Source organism: Grammomys surdaster, unplaced genomic scaffold (assembly GCF_004785775.1).
Source record: "Grammomys surdaster isolate TR1022 unplaced genomic scaffold, NIH_TR_1.0 220, whole genome shotgun sequence".
NCBI classification, from domain to species: Eukaryota; Metazoa; Chordata; class Mammalia; order Rodentia; family Muridae; genus Grammomys; species Grammomys surdaster.
In genome coordinates, this window is record NW_021604665.1 from 291,441 (window position 1) to 309,321 (window position 17,881).

At 50.6% G+C, this 17,881-nt stretch overlaps 1 protein-coding gene across 3 annotated transcripts in view; it reads right to left on the reverse strand.

The window, feature by feature from the left end:
• Positions 1 to 17,881, reverse strand: part of Iqsec1 (IQ motif and Sec7 domain 1) — a 103,334-nt gene that overhangs the window by 35,208 nt on the left and 50,245 nt on the right. The window lies entirely within an intron of this gene.

Consider the following 17,881-nt stretch of genomic DNA (forward strand, 5'->3'; position numbering starts at 1 on the left):
GAGAACACAGTCAGGCCACACCTCCATTGCAGAATGGCAGCCTCCAGAGCTTGCAGATAATGAAGGCCTGTGAATGAGGTCCACCTCTGGCATTTGTCATGGCAAGCTTAGAAGCAAACATGATGTTGTACAAATGTTTAACACTCTCTGAAAAGAGGAACTGCAATTCGCTGTACAGGTGATGAAACTGAGGCCCCTGTAAACACTGTCCCAGGCACCACAGGGCAGGAAATGGGTGCCCCTTCACCTCACTGCCTTTTGTCCCACAGAGCACCTTCATGCCAAGCAGGAGCAAGGCCAACTAACGGGGACAGAGGGACTGGCTGCTGACTCATCCTAGCTCTGGGCCTGGAACATTCTATTCTGCACAGATACTGTTTTCCTCTGCAGTTGCTTTTCAGTGTGGGACGGGGAGAAAAAGGACACACTGACTTGAAGAGTTTCTAACATAAGCCCTCATCCTTTGCCAGGCTCCCTGGCCCTGTGAGACCAGACACCCGGGTACTGGCAGGACTCTAAAACGCCTATGGTCCCTGGGGCAGGGTGGAGGGTCTCTAGAATGGGCACAGAGAGAAAAGAGAAGGGCCCCACCCAGGCTGCAGTCCTTTCCAATGTCTGCTTTTCAGACCAATAAGGAATGTCCCTGCACTAAGCAGCCTGGCAGACAGGCAGCCCCTGCCCAGTTCTGCTGGAGTCCTGTTATTTGTTCTCCAGGGTTAGAACAGACTCTAGGGGGTCCATCCCAGGGTGGAGCCTGTGGGAAGGAGCCTGAAGCAGGGAGGACCAGGCTGCCAGGGCTTAGACTCTGAGCACTCTACACCAGGGACAACAGCAAATCTCAGCACCTGCTTTCTGGCCCATAGCTTAGAAACTGGACTTCTGAGCCAGCGACTGCCTCTGGCCTCCAAGGGACAGGCAACGGAACCTCCCAACATGCCCAGTGGCTAAGGTATGGCAGTCATTCTTTGAGGAAGACCTGAATCAGTAGTTGGGAGATATGCTTTACCTGGCTCTGCCTATAGGTTATCTTTGAATATTACCAGCTTAGTCTAAGAAACACCACCCATTAAGGCTCTCTGACTACCACAGAGCCACTGGGATCTATGTGTATGTAGGGGAGAGTGGGGATGGGCAGAGAATGTTAGATCTGAAAATTCTCTTGCCGTTTACTGAAGCTTGGGCTAGCACTTTTCATTAAATGCTCAGAACTTCAACCAACTGTCATGAGGAGGGAATAAGTCCCATTAGAATTGGGCCACCCAGGGTACAGAGCAGCAGCCTCCACTGGGAGAGCCCACCCTGGCTCTATGACACCAAAGCTGGGTCCCACTTCACTCAGATAAGTCAGCACACACAGGGATGTACGCCCCACAAATGAACACAAGTTCATGTCAGGGGCTAGATATGTGTGTACTGAACTGGAAGAAATACAGCCTGTGCCTTTTGTAGGGGGTTTCAAACCAGTTGAGCACTGAATCAGAAGGTAGAGAAGACTGGCAGTCACCACCATATCTGGAGAAGAGCCTAAAGCCCCTTGGTAGTCAACAGGCTACACCAGAACCACAGGGGCCTCTGTCACAGAGGAATGGGCTAGGCCTGGCTCATGATGCTGTCCCTGACCCTCAAGGGTAGAGAAGAGGTGGCCAGAGGGACTCGGTCTTTTGTCTGGTTCAAGAACAGCTTCAAGGGTCAGACATTTTGCCCATGGTGATGGGGAGAGAGCAGGGTCTAGGCTGCCTGAAAGACTGGGAGTACCAGCCTACTCAGTAGGCCTTAGCTTGGGGCAAAGGAGCTGAGGACAGAAACTTATCCCCCAGCTGGCTTTGTCTCCATGGATGAGACATCAAAGTGGGTGTCTGCCCTGCAGGGGAGCAGCTTTAGGATGAGCCTAGGATGAAAGAGGTCAGGGATGGACAGAAGCTTTCTGGAGAAGCTCTGGGCAGTTTGAGGCCAATAGGTTTCCAGAATGTGCTTGGGAGAGAGAGAAGGCCAGGTCTCTCCAGAGCTTCCTCTATGACAAGGGAGAGGGCATGGTCATCAAAAGGTAACTCATTAGTGCCTCCTTCAGAGCCTACCCAGCCTCATTCAGCTGGGATCACCTTCTGTCACATCTACGTGAATGATAGCCCTGAAGATGTGTGGTGGAAGAGACTTTTCACAATTCAGAAAAGACACACCCAGGACCAGAGAAGCTCAGCAGATAAAGGTGCTTGCTTGACAAAGCTGATAACCCTAATTTGATGCCCAGGACCAACACTGTAGAAAGAGGGCCCACTCTCCCTTAAGTTGTCCTCTGATCTCCATACACATGCTGTGGCATGTGTATGTATGTATGTATGTATGTATGTATGTATGTATGTATGTATACACATACATACACAAGAAACTAAATGTAATTTAAAAAATCTAGATCTTGCCCTACCCCCCCTCCCCCAAAGATGTGAGGACAAAGCCAGCACCCAGGACTTTCCTCATGTTCCTCAAGGGCCTATCATGATGATACAAATCCAAAGTCACACAGTGTCAGACACCAACAGAGGCTTTTTTTTTTTTAATCAGAGTGTTTCTGATTTGAGAGGTGCAAAAGAGCTTCTAAGTGGAAAGGCCCATGCTGCCAAGACAATGAGCAAAGATACTTAGACCCACTGCTAGAGCAGGCATGAGCAGGGTTGTCTCACTCGACTCTGGTGGACACCTGGACATTCTTATCCCCTTCTTCTCCCCACTCCCGCAAAAGATTGTGTGGTGGAGCTGAATCAACCTCATGAGGAAGCTCTGGGAGGATGCTGCAGAAGGCTCAGGATGACTTTTCTCCACCACACATTCGTTTGAGGGGGCAGGGACAAGAACTGTCTCCTACTACAAAACAGCCACAGAGGCTCAGTATTCTGGGATATAGCCGTTTATACAGAGATTTTTCTACTATTAGTGAGTTTGAGGGGTATCTCCACTTATGATATATTTTTCCCAGGACATCGCCATGCTGTAAGCAGAGGGCTGTTCTGTATGTTAGTCTCCACCCAGACCTGGTCTGGCATCTCTTCAGCCTCCTGAGCCCTGGTTCTGTGTCTCACCCTCCCTCCATCCAGGTTCATCTAAGCTGAGTATCTGTGTGTGTCTTTGTTGATACCCCTCAATTTACTACATCTCTTCCAGACACCTAGACGACAGGTAGATCAAGGAATGGGACAAGATATCCATTCCACATCCCCAACAGTTCCTAACTGTTCAGTTTATAGAATGTTCTATGGCAATTAGGTGGTTGTTGCCTGTCACATGTCTCAGGTGTTCATGGTTCAACAATCCTTCTAGGTATATACTAAGGAAAGAAGACCAACACACAAAGGACAGATACAAAGATTTTCACAGAGCTGTGGTCTCGAAGCACACAAGATTAGAAATAAATCTAGACACCCACCTAAAAGGGACTGACTGCAATTACTTTTATGCCCACACATGGGAAGTAACGTCAAGATGTAGAAGATCTGACCTGACAGCTGTTCTTGTGAAGAGACCTGGAGAGGCTTCAGCTGACTATAAGATTGACGTGAGCTGATGCCAGCACACAGCTGAGGCCCTGTGCCATGCTTAACAGAAAACCAGTAGCAAAAAATAGCCCTGGTGCAGTTGTCAGATCACAGCAGAAGCCTCTGCATCTCTAGGCTGGAGGTGGCAGACCTTTCATCTTACCCTTCCCAGCCCCCTGCAGACATTGCTAATCTATCACTGACTCCCTCCTGCTGATCTTGGGTGGAGCCTCAGCTGGGTTCCACATAGATTCCCCACATCTGATCCTAGCTGGCATGGGAGATAGACCCTGTGGGTCAGATCCAAATTACTGCAAGCTGGGTCATTTGGGCAGGATAGACCAGAAACAGCCCTTCTCAGGGTATATGATCCTTTGCTTCAGTCCTAAAGGATGATAAGAATGGGGGGAAAATACTATGTCCCATGTAGTACCAACATGAGAAAGGAGGTGGTGAGCATTCTCCCTCTGGAGGTATGTGACCTGCATGGGTCACCCCTAAGAGTGGGAAATACTGCTTGCCTGACTGGAAGTCTCCCCAGACCCATGGGACACTTATATCTCTTGGCCTCTGAGTGCTATGCTATCATCTGATCTCAGTCCCCTCTCCTTTTGGAGGCCTTGCCACTTCCCATCTGTACAGCAACTGAGTTGTGTGCATGTGTGGTTCTTCAGCAGATGACACATGAGCTCCCATGCACAAGAAAGGGTCATGGTGACTAAGCAGGCCTGGTGCCACCATGGACAGGTGCATGCCCTGCCCCAGGGCTCCCTTCCTATTTGGGGACTTCAGGCAGACTCAGAAAGCCAGCTTCCCACCCTCCCCAGTCTCAATCGTTTCTGCCTCACAAAAGACTGTCTGTTAGTTTTGCAGACCGAGTGAGACAGAGATCACACAAGAAATCCCAGAGTCCCTGCTGCCCCAATGCATAGGGCACGGGGTAACTGCTTACTGCTTTTCTGCTTGCACGCTGCAGCTGTATGACATGAGCAGGGATAGTGGTGTCTCACTTTTCCATTCCAGTGCCAGAGAACAGAGAGTGGCTGTTGCTGGACACAGCAGTGTTGATCCAGTGCCACCTTGCACAGAGAGGGCTCCACTCATAAAAGAAACATACTTTCTAAAGGCTGGGAGGGGCCCAGATGCCCAGGACAGCCTCATGACTGGGACCTCTGAGGTCCTGTCTACAGGTCAGAGAAAAAGTCTGCATGTCTGGACTAAAAAGCTCCAGGGAATACGAGGGACTCTGACCAAGCCCCAGGGGCTGACTAAATGGCACATTCTGGCTCTGGCCTTGGCTCTAGTTCTAGCTGTGTGTGAGTCCTGGTGGGGTTGAAGGCTTTGGCCTTTTTGTCTTGGATGTCTCTAATTATGGCCTGTGAAATCATGAATGACTTTTTCTCTATAAAAATGTTAGTCAGAACAGCAGAAGAATGGACCTGCTGTTTACCACCAGGGCCAATGACGGCAGTGGTGGAAGCAAGCTAAGGTCTATACACCTAGGAATGTTTTAGGCATCACAGGTAACTTAGCCCACTCTCCCATCTCACACATCAAGACAGGGAAACCAAAATTCAGGCAGGCTGGCTTGAGCCTAGCACTGACCCATATCCCCTTGGTATTTCTTCCTTGAGAGTGAGGGTCATACACAGTCTTACCTGAGATGAAACAGCACAGGTCCTACCCATAGCTATACCCTCCTCCCCACATATACTGCCAGTCACCTAGAAATGAATATGTAACCCAAAGACATTGCTATGAAAAGACATAGTACACTATAATGTTTGGGGGGAAAGGAGAGAGGAGACATCTCCTGGAGAACCCCCTCCCCCATTTCAGAGTAGGCTGGGTCTGGGCTAGAGGACCCATGCTATCTGGGAGACCCAGTTGTGGTTAAACACTCACATTTAAGTGTCTTGGATCAGATTCTAGGCAGTCTGCACCTGTCAGAGCCAAACAGACTCCTGATGTGTGTGCCACCTGTGGCTTTTCTAGACAGGGTTCCTGATTTTCAAAATAGGAGGCTGGAGTAGGTTAGGCCAACCAGTCTTAGGCCTCACAAGCTCCCATGAGGGCTTCTGTATGGCTCTCAGCTGCTTGGGTGGCATTACTTGAGGTTGATCAAGAATAGGGGACAATCTTGGTCTCTTCCTGGGCTGGTCCCATGTGCTCACAGCCTCAGGTTGGTTGGGTGGGGTTGTTAACACAGACCAGGGCAGAGTTTGGGGAGGAAGTGAGAGGACTATGTCCTCTAAGAATGGGTAGGGTTGGCACAGCTCAAGAGGGGCAGCTATCACCTTAGATCTCTGTACGGCAATCCTGGAGCCAAGTGGGCAGGGTCTATGGGACAAATGGCAGGAGCAGAAGGGAGGCAGCGACTTAGAGGGTTTGCTGGAGGTGGGTGGGCATTCACTGGGAACATTAGTCTCCTGAGTGACTATGGTCCAGCCTACTCCCTAGGTAGGTAGGCCAAAGCCAGTTCAGGCTAACTGTTGGGACACACTGGTCCTCCATTCTGTGGATTACGGAGGCTTCAGATGAGTCAGGACTTTAGTCATGGTGGCCCCTAGTCCTTTCACACTGGAATGTTCCCAGCCCAATATGGCCCCGGGAGCAGAGTGCAAAGACACAAAGGATTGGGTAAGGGAAAAGAAAGATGTGGGGGAAGCCACTTCTTGACAGGCCCTCTGCCCTGTCAAGGTGATGGAGAAGCCTTACAGACCTAAGAGAGTCCCTCCTAGAAAGGAAGGAGGGGTCCTCTAAGACTGACCCAGAAGAGGTGGGATGAGTAGAGCGTGGAGGGGCAGAAAGGCAGGAGGTTGACACATCCAGGAGGATCCAGGCAGGGTACCAAGAGCCCAGAGAGCCCACGAGAGATCAGAGTATAAGCCCTGTGCTCAAAGTTCTAGATGCAGCCAGGTCTGGAATGTAGGGGCTGTGGTGATGGTAAGGGCTATTGGGAAAACAAGAGTAAAATAAAGACTTAGGGCCCAAGTCTTCATGGGGCACATGGGCCCTGACAAACATTCAACCAACATTGCCAGGGTTCCAGCAGGGTAACCAGGAGCATAGCTCTCAAGTTGAAAGTTGATAACAAGCACTTCTAACAGTGCAGAAATTTCCCCTGCAGGGCTAGATGGAGGTGGAGTGGGGCATCAGATAGCATCAGATTTCTGCTTTTATCCTGTTCCCAAGTTTGCAATAATGAGGACACAGATAATCAGAAGACCCAAAGACCCAGCAAGGCAGCAAGGGAGGCAGGAGCCCTCAGAGGCAAGGGGTGGAGCTATATTCTACTCCTCCCACCAGCAGGAGAGCAGCCGGTCCTCTCCGCCATTCTCTCACATACATTTTCCCTTGCCCATCTGTTGGTACCCTTAAAGCAGAGCCAGCTCTGACCACTTGGCTGGCCTACCTGCCACCAACCAGAGGACACTGCCCTTTGGCCTTTTCACATAGCCTCTTCCGTAGGTCCTTCACTCCTCCCTATAACAGCAGTGATACAATCAAAGCATAGCTCCAACCACATGGTACCTCAGTTCTCACCCAGGTCTGGGAAATCATGTCATCACTATGACCCAGAAGGCTCACAAGATCTAGCCATGCCTCCTGCCCCATCTCCTCAGGACCCAAAAGACCACCAAGCTCGGTTTAATCCCACTAGTCTCCTGGATATTCATCTACAATCCAGCTCCTATCCCAGAACCTTTTATTTACTCGAATGGCAGCTGCAGGCCCTGGTAGGGTGAGGAGGAGGAATGGGGGCTGGAGGTATCTGTGGGAGATTGTGATTAGGAAAGAAAATGAAAGATTGGGTGGGAGTCAAGGTGCTGGACTTCAGGCAGGATAGTGGTTCTGACATCAGCACAGGGGACAGAGGCAAGAGCAGAGTTTCAGGAGGAGCTGCCAGAAGCAGGGCTCTGAGCAGGACTGGGCTCTCTTAAGCCAGTCATCTGCCTACTCCTCCATACCACAACAATCCAGTCTGAACTCTGCACTGGGCAGCTCAGGACCACTTTGGCCCATGCTTGTGATACAGAATGGGGTCCAGGACTCATGGCTTCTGTGGCTAAAGGCATCCTGGGCACTTAGGAAACCTGGGGGCTACTCTAACACAACCCAACCATCACCTTCACTGGCCTAGCTCCATTCACAGCTTTTCTGACTTGCTACTGGTCCCAGCTGGAGAGAGAGACACTGAAGCCCTGCTCCAGCCCACAGCCTGTGGCATTCTCTGACTGCCCGCACCAGACTGCCAGAAGCCACCTTTATATATGTACAAAAATATGGGTCTCCAAACAATGGGCTTTTCAGAGCAGTGGCTATTTTTAGAGCTCTGCTTACTGAACTAACACTCAGCATTTCCCCAACTTGTCAGCTGCTGCCCAGAGCCAGGCAGGCGGCAGGCGGCAGGCAGCAGGAGGAGCAGACGTCAGGATCTAGGGGCTTCTTGTGCCATTTGGGGACCATTTTGTGTGCAGATACAGATGTCAGTTTGGGGTTGCCTCAGGCTAACAATAGGCATGGCTAGCAGCCTGCCCATGTGCCCCACCCAGTTCAGCATGGAACCTGCCCTCCCAACAACTGTTCCTTTGTCCACTGTGCTCTGAGTTGGAGTTGTATATCCGGGATTGAATACCAGCTTTTTCTAAGCCTCAGTTTCCCTTCCTCGTGTGGGGCAATGCTGCCCCTCTGTGACAATACAGAGGAGTTGGTGAGAGTGTCTGGGAGCCCAGAGGGCAAGCTGAGCAGGAACTGTTTCCTCGGTGTCCTGGGCAGCTGACCTCACTGTCTGTTCATCATCAGTCTATCACCACAGGGATGGAAGAAAGGGCTCCGTGTCCCTTGACCCAGACCCCGCAGCCAGGCTCTCACAGTGTCCTGTCCTGTCAACAACATGTTATAAAAGGCTGGTCATCCTTCCGGCCTATGAGCCAGCCCTTCCTCCCACTGTAGGCAGGAGTGGGTGCAGGGTGGGAAAGTGGGGCAGAGTGGACTGTCCCCTGGCTCTGTTGGAGTGGCTTGCTCCCATAGAATTCTGAGGATCAACCTAGGTTTTGAGCCAGCCCCAGACACTGAAACCATCTACGACCCCATCAAAAGGAACACAAGGATCTGGCTATGCACAAAGAGTCCCTAACCCAGGACCAGGGAAGGCTTGGTACCCATGTGAACAGTGCAGGTGTCTAGCCATGAGCACCCTATCAGCAGCATGCAGGAGTGAGGAAAGTGACACCTACAATTACCATCACTTGGTCTCTCCCTATGAGGGCATCATTAGAGAGCAGTGGTATCCATTTGCTCACAAGACAACCCCAGTACCCAAACAGGGCTGGGTACAGCAGGTTAAATAGATAAATGATGCTGACAGTGAAGAACTTGAGTAAATGCCACCAGCTCTTTTGACCCAGAGCCCGGTGAACAGGCAAGGTCAAAGCCACATGAAGGTCAGAAAAGACAAGGATATGGTCTGGTGCATTCCCCTTCCCCCACCAACTGTCTCTCATGGGTAAGAGGCCTGTAGGAGGGAGGCTTGCAAGCACACAGGCTAGGAAGCTACATTGTGGAAATGCCATAGACTCCACATAGGTGTAAACTCATCACATCACAGCATACATAGTTTCTGGAGCTGAACTCACCAGGTATGGAGGACAATGCAGAAGCACCCTTTGGAACACACTGGGATCAGCTTCAGGGCCACTGAATCTGACCTGGACCACTTCTCACAAATCCAGGATGCCTCTAGAAGCGATATCCTAGCAGGCCAGACAAAAGCAGTAGGAGCAGAGTCCCTGCCTGACACAGGCTGGCAACCCATACCCTCACTTGGGAAGAGAGCCAGCTGGCAAAGGGGACGGGAGGCTCCGGGTGGAGGGTAGAAGCAAATACCCTGCAATCAATCCCAGCCAGACCTCAGTCTGGCAAGGTATCATTCACACAGTCACCACTATCATTCTGCAGAACACCCCATCATGCTTGAGGATGCCGTCCCACATCCCAGGACAAGAGTACCAAACAGGCCTAAACTCAGAGGAAAGCTTACATTAATGGCCCACCGTTGATCTTTCTAGAGATTCTAGACCAAGGCCAGGATAAAGGTAAGGTCTATCCACCTGGCTAGGAGGCTGGCCAGTCCCTGCTCATAGGAGAAGCCTCTGAGTGCACAGGGCTCTCAGTAAATTATTCCAGCAGATATTGGCAGTATGCTGTGTGGTTCCCCACAATGTTTTGTCTTAAAAATTAGAACAAACTAGGCATGGTGCTACATGCCTATATCTTAGCACTTGGGAGTCTGAAGCAGAAGGATCACAAGTTCAAGGCCAGCCTGGGCTACAACAGTGAGCTCTTGTCTCAAAACCAACCAACCAACCAATGGATGAACTGAATAAACAAAGGAAAACAAAGAGAAGTCGGCACCATTTTAACATCTGGAGATTGGATACAACAATCTGACTTCCGAGAGGGGACATCGCTAGGAACTCAGCCACCCTGGGCCCACAACCCAGGGACAGAAGCTGCAGCAAGCTCTAGAGTGCTTATACGTTTACTCTGCCATAGTCCCCACTGATCTCAACAGTTACCCACACACGCCCTTCCTGTGTGTGGAGGAGATCTGTGTAAGGCTGAAATTCAAGACCCACCCCTCATTCCCAAGAAGCCTCATTTAGAAGGCAGAGTCACCAGGGCAGAGCTCTACAGGGATGGAGGGGGTGGGGGGAGCTGGGGCCTTGCTCTCGTGGGTCCCCAGAGTGTGGTTTTTATCAGACTCCACAAAAGTCACCTCACTACACTGACCACAATCCACTCACAGTAGGTCGTGAGAAAGGCCATGCCTCTGTAAGGACAGAATGTCACCAGATGGCAGTATTTACTTCAAACCATCAGGGTGTTTTGCCCTGCTCATTGACAATGTCCTCTCTGGTTTGAGATAACATCTCGTGGCTCCAGAGGTACTGGGGGTTGAGCTGGTGAAGTGCTGTGTGACCTGAGGCAAGTGACCACACCTCTCTGTTCTCACATTGGCCAGTGCCGGTGACTACTGGGAACATGCAGTCAAGCAAAGACAAACCTTGCCAACAATAGTTCCCACACTGGGCTATCCTGCCCTATGCCAATGACTAGAGAAGGGCTTAACCCTAGGGCTCTGTTCTACTTGTCCAGGGGAGAAAGAGGACATGAAGGATGCCCTCATACACCCACCCACCCAGCTGATGCCTCTGGAGCCAGACACATCTTGGAGAGTTGAGAAAGCTCTGTTCATTCCAAATCACTCCCTCCTGGGTCCAGGAGCAAAGTTCCCCACAGTTGCCACTATGTTCTTATCTAGCTTCCCCCTCCTCCTCTCTTCTTGCTTGCAGGGACCATTCCCTGCAGCCCGCCTTCTGCCAACTTATCCCAGCTAGCAGGGCGGCTCTTGTTGGTTTTGAATGCACAAAGATGACCAGAAGCTTCCGACCCTGGGGCTTGCTCGGAAAGATTTTTCAGAATACACATACACACACAGAGCCAAATATCTTCCCGGCTGAGCCAAATTAAATACAGAGTCCTCTAGTTATTTCCATACGCGCAAAATGGACTTAAATAAAGCAGCTCTCTGTGGTAGGCTCCAGCAGACAGGGCCAGGCTGGGCCCAGGGACACCCCAGGAAGGCTGGGGGGAGGCACAGGCTGGGCAGGCAGCCCTGGAGAGTATGGGTTGCGCCCAGGGAGAAAGAAGCCTGTGTGACAGGCAGCCTCTTAGCCTACCCTGCTGCCAGGGGTGCAGCTCCCAGAGCCCCCAGGTAGATGGCAGAAGTGGGCAGAAAGCACAGTAAACTACTCCTGCCCCACCTGACAGTTAACCTAGGTGGTAGTCCACCAGTTAGCTTAGAACTGACACACAGTGACCACCAGCACCTATAAGGAGGAGCACCTGGATATTGGAATTGGTAAACTTCTGAAGACACGTTGGTTGTTTTTCTGCCCGTCTTGTGGAGGAAGAAACCATGACACAGAGAGGTGAAAACTTAACCAAGGCCATAGGCTTTGCAGAAGAAAGAGGGACTGTGTCAACTGGGATGCAGACCACCTCAAGACTAGGCTGCCCCTTGTTTCCTGCCTAAGTCACCCAAGTCCCTCTGGGGCCAGCCCACTACTGCTTGTCACTCAGGGCAGAACAGCCAGCAGGACCTTATACTGTGTTTTCAGTCCCCCCAAGATCTTCACGTGACTGCAAGCCCAGAAGGGCACCACCCCTGATTCTCCACATCACTGGTACACAAGGCTCTCTCCCAGTGACTGCATACTCTTTAGGCAGGGATTATGACCACGGATCAGGGACTGGGGTCTCTGTGGGCTTGCACTTCTCAGCTATTAAGTGGGACTACCAGGCAGGTGCAGTGGCACGTGCCTTTAATTCCAGCACTTAGGAGGCAGAGGCAGAGACAGAGGCAGGTAGACTGTACACACAGAGGTAAGTACAAGGGCAGCCTGTTCAACACAGTGAATTCCAGGACAGCCAGAGCTATGCAATAAGACCCTGTCTCCAAAACAAAACAAAACAAAACAAGGTGGGAATACTATGACTACATAAGGCTTAAAAATGACACACCCACAATCCTCAACTGGGGCCTAAAGGCCAGGAGGTGCTTCTGGAAGTCTCATCCCTGTATCACACACTGGCAACAGATGAGAGGGTCAAGGATGGGGAGAAGGCTGTGGAAGCAGCAGCATCCACACCCAGGGTGGGGGTAGAAGTCTGACCTAAGAATGCTCCCTGTACTGAGCCAGAGCCAGAGGGAATTTGGGTCTTTTCTAACCAAACTTGATTGAGTCCTGTCCCTTATGTGCCAAGAACTGTGGTAGACATCAAGGTCAGTTGTAAGACATACTGACAGCAACTAACATCTGAATACCAACTGTGTCAGTCTCATTATTAGGGACCTACTAAGTGCTAGGATCCAAACACAGCACTGAGAGCTAGCAAACTCCCAAAAGTGCAGGTCAAGGGAGGTGTCAAAGGAGCAGTAGAGAAGGGGACAGGAAACTTCTCTAGGACTTGAACTGTAGGTACCCACCAGACCCCTTGGGAGAAGGGTGGTGTTTGCTGCTCAAGTTGGGCCTGGGCTGAGGTGGAACCAGAAACCCTGGATAAAGGAGAAAGGGGCTGAGCAAAGGCTAAGGCCCTTGACACTGAATGTCAGCATGTCAAAGGAAACAACAGGCTAAGCTAAAGGAAACAAGAGTCACAGCCTGACTCACAGCACGCTACACTCAGCTGAGACCAGAGTGAGCAGATCTCATGTGAGAGGCCAAGAGCCCATTCCATGGCCTCACTCTCAGGGGTCCTAGGCTTACACACAACTGATGAGTAAGCGGCAGGCACAGGGTCTTCCAGACATCAGGCATCCCAAATGGGTCAGGCATCAGTATATCACTAACTGGGAGCTGGCCCAAGCCCAAGGTTCTTAGAATAGCCAGCATGTCCAGGGCCTACGCAAGACACCCACCCCAGGGACAGCATATCTCCAAGGCCAGGATAAGGGTGACCATGAGACAGATTCAAACTCAGAGGAATTCGCTTGAAAATAGTAGATGGTAATAAGATGAGCTACTCATAGGATTCGCTAAGTCTCGCGGGATTGGCTAAGTCTCTACTTCTGTGGGCAATTGGGTTGTTCTGTAACAGGCTTGGAGTCATGGCTCAACACTTAGGAACATGTGCTGTTCTTACAGAAGAAAGGAGTTTGACTCCAGCACCCACAGGGAAGCTTACAAAACCAGTTCCAAGAAAACCAAGGCCCTCTTCTGGCCTCCTTGGGTACTTGACATGCATATACTGTATATACATGCATGCAGGCAAACACTCATATACACGTAGAAATAAATGTTTAAAAGAAAGAAATTTTCTATAAAAAAAGGCTTAGTTAAAGGATTTGCTATTTACATAAGCACTCTTGCCCTCTGCATTTTGCCTCAAAACAGAACAAACTCAAAGTACATATACTTAAGCCCTGGCTACACAGCCAGGCCTAGAGTGGCTCTCAGCAGGCCAATGTAGCTGCATAGCCTGCTTCCAGCCACAAAGAGCCATTCCCCATTCCCAATTCCACCAGGACTCACCCTTGGAGACCCACTGGGAAATTACACCATGACCCAGTGTGATGACTGGACTCAAGTATGTTAGCAGGAATCACAGAATGTCTAGCTGGCACTGAACTCCCACTACCTGCCTGGACTGATTCAGTCTTCCTTCTCCTTGTGGTGAGTAGAGAGTTGACCCTATTCTGTCTTGAAACCCACAGGACAATCCTGAGAAACAACAGACAACTTCCTGCGGCTAGCAAATGGATCCAGAAAGGCAAGACCCCTAGGTACTCAAAGCTCGGCAAAGTGGCATTCCCAAGCCCATTCCACGGGAGCCACTCAGGAGCCCTGCATGGTCAATGGAGGACTGGGTGAGCCCAGAAGGGTCCTGTAGGCTCTAGTCTTTCCATTGCTGCCACTTCTACCCTTCTGACCAGGTTCTAAGCCTACATGTCATATCCCCATGGTGCCACACGTTCTCTCATCAGCCAGAAACTCTTGCCTGTACCCAGCAAAGATCAGTACTTCCATCCAGCCTCAGTTTCCTTGCCTGTAAATTAGAATGATGGCAGCAATTCCACAGTGCTCATGGGCAGTTCCAGTGTGTGTGTGTGTGTGTGTGTGTGTGTGTGTGTGATTCAAAGGCTCTGGAGTGCAGCTTCTGTTGTTCTTATTGTGTTGCCTGGACACATCCCAGTTGGAAGTCTGAGCTAACATCAGACCTACTAAAAGTAGTTGGGGTTTGCCTAAACTCAGCACCCTCTTCTTTTCTGTTGTCACAGACTGGGCACCTGTTGTGTGTGATACCCATGTTGCCTCTGCCTGCACAGTATGCACTGACAGATAAGGCAGCAACAGCTCAGCAACAGCTCACTTGCCTTAGCAGCACATCTATAACTGGGCAGGTCTGGAACTCTGGCCAGGTTCCTCCAGCTCTCATTGCCATCCCCTAGCTACTGACATCACTTTCAATCTAGGGTAGCTAAGGAGTCCCTCTCTCATCTTCTCATCTAGGACTGAAGCTAAGCCCTGAGCCTGGGCCTCAGGTGCCAGAAGAGACAGGACCAGAACCATCAGCGTGGCCCTAAGCTCCATCCAACACAGGCCAACCACTGAACCCAAGGCCCCAGAGCCCTACCCTATCTGCCTCTGGGCTGGGCACTCTCCTCAAGGTGTGCAGTGCCCAATATCCCTGGCTTTCGAATTCTGCCTTATAGAGCACACAGGGCAAGCCTCCCTCTTCACCCTCGCTGAATGGCAAGCCACCTTGCTGGGCACAACTTCCAATCTGTGGGCAAGGCCTTTCATCTTTGCATGTGTGCGTGTGTGTGTGTTGCAGCTATTAACAGCACTATAAGCACAAGAGCCTGTGGACCATCATCACTTCCTTCTAGTCTGCCCTATTTCCACTCTGCCTTGTCAAATGCACAACAGTTCTTGGCTCCCTCACTGCTATGTCTGCATCTCTCCCTCTTTTAAAACTGGTTTCTCTGTGGCCAGAAAGTGAAACTAACCACTCTTGTCTAGCAAGACATTTTCTCTCAAAAAGCAACATGGTCCTGTCCTAGTGTTGGGGAGCCACAGCAGCCTGAATACTCAGTGCTACCACCTGTTACCACTGGTTTCTGTACACCTCTACACACTGGCATGTGAACTGGTGTCTCCTGTCCTCACAGCTACCCCATAGTCACCTGCTATCGTCTACATTTTATAAGTGAGGAAACTGAGATATGAGATGTGATTTAAGCCACAGAGACACCAGAGAGCAGAGCTGAGGCATAGTTGGTCAGGGCACAGGTGGGTGGTCCAGTAACAAGTCTGATTCCAACAAAAAGGCTGAGCATCCTCATCTACAGGTGACCATAGGGTCTTTGCAGAAATGGAAACAGGAAGCCAAAGGGGGAAATCAACAGCCAGTGAGGGCCAGGCCTTTCTAGGTGGCCTCCTCTTGAGGGGGAGGTGATCCTTCAAAGCCTATTAATAAGCACACAAACAACAACAAAACCCATCAGAGACAATTATAATCACTGCCTAAGTAAAGGCTTAGTGGGACCGACCACTAGCTCTGGTCCAAATGTTCTACCTGCATCTGAGTTTCCACACCACCCAGCTTTCAGTCAAAAGAGAAACAAAAGTACTTCTTTTAAAGAGGGTCTCTGGGAGAATGGATTCAGGCTGCTGACAGTTCCAACCCAGCCTGGGAAGCAGGCAATTTGGGGGAACCCTTTCTGTTTGTGTGCATGAGAGGCTGCTCCCAGATGGGGCCTCTTCCCAATCTTCCAGTTTATTAACCATCCTCCTCCCCTCCAGGGGATTAAGCTCACCACCCACAGCCATCTGTCCTTTCATGTCAGAAGCCATGGCTTTCCCCACCATGTGGAAGCCTGCACTGGTCCCTCAGTGAATCAGGGGACAGTCAGCTTTTGTCCCTGCCACCCCAGACCATACATAGCTGGAGCTGGGGCTGCACACAGGACTTAATTTTTTTTTAAAGTGCTACCCACATACCCCTGATAGAGTGCAGAGAAGTGATTATAGTCTGTGGGGAAAGAGATACCAGGAGAAGCAGGCACATTGTCACTGATGAGGGTACAGGCTGGGGCACTTGGGAAATTTTGGAAAACTAGACACCAAGGGATACCAGATCTATTTGCACTAGTGACATTTTGCCAGACATGTGTTACCCCAGAGGAAATAGATCCTGGCTGTGGAACACACAGGCCCTGAAGCCAGGCAGTCAGGGTGCAAATCCCAGCTTAGCCCTCCCTGGCTGGGGACTCTGTATGGCTTCCTCCTATCTGAAATGAGAGATAGAAGCCTGTACTCCTAATTGAAAACACACACACACACACACACACACACACACACACACACACACACCACTGCTATGCAAAGCCATGTGGCTATTACTGTGCTGACCTTTGAACAGAAAGGAAAAGCAAATTCAATGAGACTCCCAGTTTTGTAAGCAGAGTCTCATGAAAGCGCCACAGAGTGCCCTCAGTTCAAACTGAGCTGTCACTGTGTCAGGAGATCTTGCACCAAGAGAGTGAAATTCGAAGGAAGCCACTTTTATGATGAACAGAGAAGCTGTGGCCATGTACAAATGATACAAACTCTAAGTGAGTGGCCTCAGAGTGTTCCCATGTAGGATCCCCAAACCAGTCTTCAACCTATAAGAGAAGATGGTAGGGACATTTTAATCCAGTAATCTTGTTGTGGAAGGGAAAAACTGGACAGTGACAGTCACACCACTCACTGGGCTTCTGTGAGCCAGTCCACTCACCTCACCCCACCCCCACTCACAGCTGTAGTCTCATTTCATGGGTGAGACAATCAAGGTTCAGAGAGGGGAGGCAACATACCTAATACTGCTCAACCAGAAGGGCCAAAGTGACTTACAGAGTAACCATGGTTCCTCTATCACCTCAAGGTCTGGCCAAAGAGGTGCCCAATAAATGTCATGGGAATGAAAAGAACACAGACAGGCTAGCCTGGGGCTGAGTACATCTTGGGTCAATCTCTTCCAGGTCAGGAGAGCATGCCATCCCTGTTCACACCTGCATTCCTGGATGCGGTGGTTAGTCTGAAGACGGGGCCAGGTGCTGCGGATCATGCAGTAAGGGTACCACTCTTGAAGCCAGAGTTGGGACAGGCCCAGCTGGCACAATGCCATATTTTCCCCATAATTGCCATCAATTTTCTCTCTGCAGCAGCTCCCACAGTGGATCAGCCAGATCCTCTAAGGCCACAGCAATTAATTCCTGAAGAGCCTTAATGGCCTTTAAAGTCATTAGGATCTGCTTTTGAGGACTCAGGGTAAATCTCACTCAACAGCCTTGAGCCTCCTTTCCCAAGACACACACACCTCTCCCAGGCCTCCAGCCATGGCACAGTCCCAGCCCACTAGAGCTTGGTGGTTGCCTTGCCTCTGTGCTTACTGGGAGGATATCTCACACGTCATCATCATTTAAAGGAAATTTACAAAAGAGGAAGGAAGAAAACGCAGCGGGTCATCGGCAGCTGGGAAGTGCACAGTGCTGACTTGGACGAACTGGACGGCAGACTGGAGGCTCCAGGGCTGGCCAGCCATGGAAGGCCACCCACACCCGCAAAGCCCCTGCCAGGCACTACTGTCATGCCCTATCATTAAAGGGGAAACTGAGGCCCAGAGGGCTGTGGTAACTTAATTAACTCAAAAAGTGAGCTGCAATTTGAAAGAATTTGTCTCCTGGAGACATCTTCCTGATGCTCTGCGATTCTCTGAATTCCTGACACTCTAGAAAACCA